Consider the following 6,679-nt stretch of genomic DNA (forward strand, 5'->3'; position numbering starts at 1 on the left):
AATTTTTCAACCTTAACTCTAAACATTTGGGTTTTGGGCTAGCTCATCGGGCTAGTCCAACTCGAAAATTTATTTTTAAAAAATTAACTACTCCATCTGTTCAAATATCGTTGCCACTTTTGTCAATTTGATTTGTCCACGATATCTTGTCACTTCCATTAACAATAGTAGTGTTCACAAACTTCACTCAAAATAACAGCGGGACCCAAATTCAACTTACAACAATACCTACTACTATGTATCAATTGACAATTAATATCCATCACTCTCTTAAAATTCATATCGTTCACAAAATGACAACGATATTACTGTGGAAGGAAGGAGTAATATATTTTTCTTGATAATATTATATTTGTATATACAAATAATCGCATAAATAAGTGAAATTAAACATCGACTTACATAAGTAATATCCAAGTCTTAGAGATATAAAGATGCAACATTTTGGTTAAATAATTATTATTTTTTAATTTTTATATCTAAATATTTTATGTTAAGTATTGAATTAAAAATGCAGAGAAGAGAAATGATTAGTACGTATAACTTTCTAATATTAAATCAAGGGAAAATGTGCAGATTGGCCCCCGAAGTAGTAGCCCCTATAGCGTATGACCCCTCTTACTCACTGTGTGTGCAACTAAACCCCTGAACTCCGAGAAAATGGTGCAAATTCCCCCCTCTGACTAACGGCTGTTGACGACGTTAGGTTAGACGGGGGAATTTGCACCCTTTTCTTGGAGTTCAGGGGTTTAGTTGCACACACAGTGACTAAGGGGGGTTTTACGCTACATGGGCTACTACTTCAGGGGCTAATCTGCACATTTTTCCTTTTTTAAAAAAAAAATTATCTCTCATCTATCTTTTATCTCAAAAGGTCACGCACAAAAAAATGGGGAGCCCTCCTCCTCCAAAATCTGATCGGCGCCGCCGCTGATTCAAGCTCCGGCGAGGCCAGGCGAGGCTGGCCGAGGGTGCTGCCCTTTTCCCTCTCTCCTGGGCCCTAAACCCCGGAGCTCTCTCGGCTGCACACGCTCAACGTCAAGGGCGAGCCCTAATTTCCCCCTTCCGTCCGAAATTGCCGCCGCGATATCCGGCAAACCGGCCACCTACCGCCAACGACACCCACCACATGCTCTCTATCTCAATCTGTGACAGATCGTGAGCCCTAGCTTTTCTCGATGAGGAGTCGCCTCTTTCTCTCAAATACGGCGAAATCGCCGCCACCGCTGCTAAAAGGCCAACAAGCAGCCAATCCATGGCTCCAGTGCAGCCGCACCCGGCCGGAGAGCCGCCTCATACTCGATTCTCCTCTGAAGAGGACGAAGGATTGAACCTTAGCACTGGCCTGCCTCCACCGCTTGAATTTCGAACGAAGAGCGCCGCGCACGCTCCCCATCACCACTGGCTGCTCTCTCTCAAACTTGCGATCGCCCTCTGTGCTTTGCTTCAACAAAAGACAGCGCGAAGGTTGCCCCCAAATCACACCGCAGAAGCAAGCCAGCCGCCTCAAAGCTTCGCGAGTTTGTGATGTTTGGCAAGGCGTCGGCGCCATCGCCAAATTTGACGCCTCTCACAATGTAACGATCATAACCTCCTTATTTCCGCTATTTCTATATAATGTCAATTTGATTGGAATTGGAATTGGATTAATCGTTTGTGTTGCTGATAAAAGATGATCCAACAACTTGGCGATTCAACCACCGTGAGCGGCGGTACAGTGGCCGAGAGAGAAAGAGGGCTGAGTGAGAGAGATGAGGGTTAATTAAAAAACAGAAAAGGTGCAGATTAGCCCCTAAAGTAGTAGCCCCTATAGCGTAAAACCCCCCTTAGTCACTGTGTGTGAAACTAAACCCCTGAACTCCGAGAAAATGGTGCAAATTCCCCCCTCTGACCTAACGTCGTTAACAGCCGTTAGTCAGAGGGGGGAATTTGCACCCTTTTCTCGGAGTTCAGGGGTTTATTTGCACACACAGTGAGTAAGAGGGGTTATACGCTATAGGGGTTACTACTTCGAGGGCCAATTTGCACCTTTTCCCTTAAATCAAAATACATTTCAAAATTTTTTGAAAAAAATATCTTATTCTACTAATTTTCAGAAGCAAAGTAATGAAGTTGAAAATCAAATAACGAGGAAAATTTCATAACATTAAACGAACACATTATTTTCGGGTTAGTCCTATGAAGTTTTGGGTTATTTTCGAGCCAACTCTATAGAGTATCGGGCTATTCGAATTGTAACTTTATGAGGTTAAAATTTTTTAGTCATAATTTTATTCGGATTGATTTCCCTAATTATTTCGCAAGAAGTAGGTGAAAATTAATGTATAATATTAATTTGAGTGAGGCTTCACAGATTAAGATTCTTATAAAAACACTATATATTAAACAATGGTGAAATTATAAATATGCTATTAAATAAATATGGATACAAACATTTAACCCATATACACAGTAGTATTTATATTAATCTATCAAATGTACATGTTTTTCAACTTGTCAACTTTTGCCTCGGTAATAATTTAATTTCTATATATACTTTTGTTTACTCGCACCAATCTCCTATCAAACTACATGACAAATCTTGATTAATTGAAAAATATCCAACTTAGTAATTACTATTAGTCTATTAATTACTTATGTGAATACATGACATCATATTGTTACAAATCACTTCAACTAAGCACTTTAAACTTTACTAGCTACAAGAAAATAAAACCGTCTGCGGAACTCTTGTACCTATAATTAATAAATCATTGTATTTTGTAGGTGATTACCTACTAATTTTTCTGTTGAAATTTTTCTGAAGGAAATTAATATGCGCACAATTTATAATTGATAGAGATTGTACAACAAGACACTGCACACACTATTGACACATCAGTACCACCACCGCTTCATCGTAGTGGGAGGGTTGTTCATCAACCCGAACGATTCATGTTCTTGAGAGAGTCTTCGAATCTTCTTCCTGCTAATGAACAGAGAGACATCGACCCAGATGACTACAGACAAGCGATGGAAGACGCGGATGCAGATTATTGGTACGACTCCATGGTTTCTGAGATAGAATCCATGACTGATATGGATGTATACCAGATTACTGTTTTACCAGAAGGTTGTTTGGCCATAAGTAGCAGATGGGTATACAAGAGAACGAGAGATTCGAATGGTGAAGTCGCAGCCTTCAAGGCTAGACTGGTGGCGAAATGGCACACCTAAGTTGAGGGTATTGATTATGATGAAATCTTTTCGCCGATTGCCATGCTTAAGTCCATTCGAATACTCATTGCCATAGCAGCCCACATGAACCTTGAGATTTGACAAATGGATGTAAATGGTTTCCTTGAAAAAGGAAGGAATATCTATATGCAGCAACCTGAAGGGTTCGTGAAGAAAGGAGAGGAGCATCTCGTGTGGAAGCTTAAGAAGTCCATTTATGGACTTAAGCAAGCTTCCAGGTCATGGAACTTACGTTTTGACGAAGTGATTAAATCCTATGGTGATGTGTTTTGTTGGGTCCCGGAGGGTCACTGAACTGGTGTATGGGGGGAGGGGAATACACCAGTAGGCTATTTTTTGAAAATATTTTATATGATTGAAGAAGTATCAACTGATACAGAAAAGTTTAGACTGAAGGACAACAGTCAAATATAGTTTTAGTTAAAACGGGGGTTTAGACTGATACTTAAATAACTTCAGTATTTTGATTTCAGTTAGGCACAAAGCTTTAACTGATAATCTACGTAAGGCTTTAGTCTAGTATTTGAAAATCAGATAAGTGTTATGAATCTTACCGACTATCCAAAGATTTGTCAGTAATTAGACTAATAACACCAACAACGGAAAATAAACTTAAGAAAAAAAAAAACCTTTGAGAAAAGCACTTTGTCAGATTTTAGGTTTCTCTTTTCAGTTTATCAGTTTCAGTGAGATAAAGAGTTTATGCACAAGTAAGAAATGTAAATACTGAAAGCGATACACAACACAAGATTTTTACGTGGTTCAGAACAAGTTTCTACGTCCACAGTCAGTTAACCACACTGAAAATCACTATGGGCTTGTGCTTACGGGTGCACAACAAACCTTCAACTGAAACTAGGTTTCAGTGCCAATATACTGGATTGGACTTCTCGTCTCCTTCTCAGCTCGCAGTTGCAAGGACTACACTTGTCTTACTTGCGGGGGCTAAGAACTCTTGAGTTCACACCATTGTCTCGAACTCTCTCTCTCAAACTCTCTTTTCGCTCAATTGAAAAGGGGTTCGAAATACCAACTAGATTACAGAGAACAAGCTCTCTATAATCCGGAACTTAGGCTAGTGATTTTACGAAGGATTTACCTAAGGGTGTAAGAGAATTTATGTAACCAGTAAACAGATTTGGGCTTTGGATATTCTCTTCTTCGATTCAAACTTTGAAAGCAGTGAGTACGCTGAGTCGCAATTTCGGCAAAGGTTTAGCTTGAGTGTTTGAATCGATGAAGATTGAAGATGATGATCCTCGAGCTCTATTTATAGGCAAAGTCTTGAATAGATCCGTTGGCAAGATGGTCTTCAAGAATTTGGTTGTTGTGAGATAGATTTAAATTTTGGTTGAGGCTTCAATCTTCGAGATTCCTGATTTGGTGAGGAATGACGTCTCTAGGCGCAGAAGCATGGCGCTTCTGAATAGTTATCACCAAAAAGGAATTCTCTGCTCAGGAAAGGACGATCTTCAATATCTCTACATTTAATGTGGTTGTACTAGGTGTGTATGTGGCTTCCTTTAACTTAAGAGGTTCAGTCCGAGGAAGAATATCAACTGATACTTGACTTATGTATCAGTCCGCTAAATCCACGTGGCCAGCATTAGTTATTCAGTCATAACTGAATCTCCAGTGAAGTCTTCATCCATTAAATACTTCAGTTTTTAACTTTAGTCTTGTCAGATGCGATCTTCAGTCGAGCAATCTTCAGTCTTCAAACTTCAGTCCACTGGTCTTCAGTCTTTAGATCTTCTGTCTAACTAGATAACTGAACTCTAACACTTGAGTTCGAAAAGTTCTAGTCTACTGAAGAGAAAAACTAAGGGTTTTGGTATCATTAAAACTAGGGCTATGATATTTCATTTATTTCCTAACAGGTTTTCCTTGCACTTTATGTAGATGATATCCTCTTAATCGGCAACAATAAAGAGCTATTGTCAAACATAAGAAATGGTTATCCGAACAGTTTAAAAATGAAAGACTTAGGAGATGCAGCGTACATCCTGGGGATCAGGATTGTTCATGATCGCCAGAGAAGGATGTTGAGCTTGTCTCAAGCGTCTTACATTGATACTGTGATTGTTCGTTTCAGCATGCAAACTGCTAAAAATGATTACTACCTTTCAGACATGGCGTTCCTCTGTCTAAGGACATGTGTCCTAAGACACCTATTGAGGTTGAGGAAATGAAGGTGGTACCCTATACTTTCGCTGTAGGTAGTCTTATGTATGCAATGCTTTGTACGAGACCTGATATTTTCTATGCAGTGGGCATGGTTGCGAGATATCAGTTAAACCCTGACCAAAGACACTGGACTGCGGTAAAGCATATACTCAAGTACCTGAAAAGGACTCGAGATTATAGGCTAGTTTACCAGTCAGACAGTCTAACTCCTTTGGGTTATTCGGATTCGGATTTTCAAGCTGACCGGGATGAGAAGAGATCTACCTCAGGCTATGTGTTTACCTTGGGAGGTGGAGCTGTATGATGGAGGAGTGCAAAGCAGCGATGCATTGCAGACTCCACGATGAAAGTCGAATATGTAGGTGCTTTGGAAGTTGCGAAAGAGGTTGTATGGTTCTGAAATTACCTCCTGGATCTGAGAGTGGTACCTAATTTGCCTAATAGTATCATAATTTATTGTGATAACTCAGGTGCAGTAGCAAATTTCAAGGAACCCATGACCCACAAGGCCACAAAACACATAGAAAGAGAGTACCACATCATACGAGAAATCGAATAACGAGGAGATGTGCTGTCACAGCCCGACCTAAGCTAAGTATAGTTAGGACGGGGAAAAGTGTGACTGGGGAAAATAGTAAGAAATGAAAAAGAAAATAGGATCATCATTAACCTGCTTAAACAATAATTCACAATAACACAACGACAAGTTGTTTAAGTATCAAGTGGCATAATTCTCTAAGCCATTAGTTTAAAATCTTTACAACACATCAATAAAGTAGAATACACTAAGTGTTGCAGTGGAATAACTTGAGTGGATTACATGTATGAAGACATGAAATCATGAGCCTAATTTAGTACTTATACATCAAGAGCTCTGCTTGCATCCATCTTCATCACAACTTAACCTGTATATTTAGAAAACATATGCAGGGCTGAGTACCAAAAAATAATCATTGGGTATATGCCAAAACTACATACATACACAAACTATAAATCATCATGCCTTTTCTCATGGCGTACATAATTTTTAGTAAAAAGTATGTACCCACTAGTCATTTTACTTGTACTAAAGCTTGTTTGCAGACTATTCTCTTTGTATTCTACCATATCTGCAATAATAACTGTGTGCCGAGAAGATGGCCACCTTCTACGGTCACTGACAGGCAAATAAGCTAAACTGGCCCACGGTCACAAATCGGCTGATATGCTTAACCGACTCACGGTCATAGACCGATCAATTCGCTAAACCGGCTCA

Source organism: Salvia miltiorrhiza, chromosome 5 (genome assembly GCF_028751815.1).
Source record: "Salvia miltiorrhiza cultivar Shanhuang (shh) chromosome 5, IMPLAD_Smil_shh, whole genome shotgun sequence".
Classification (NCBI taxonomy): Eukaryota; Viridiplantae; Streptophyta; class Magnoliopsida; order Lamiales; family Lamiaceae; genus Salvia; species Salvia miltiorrhiza.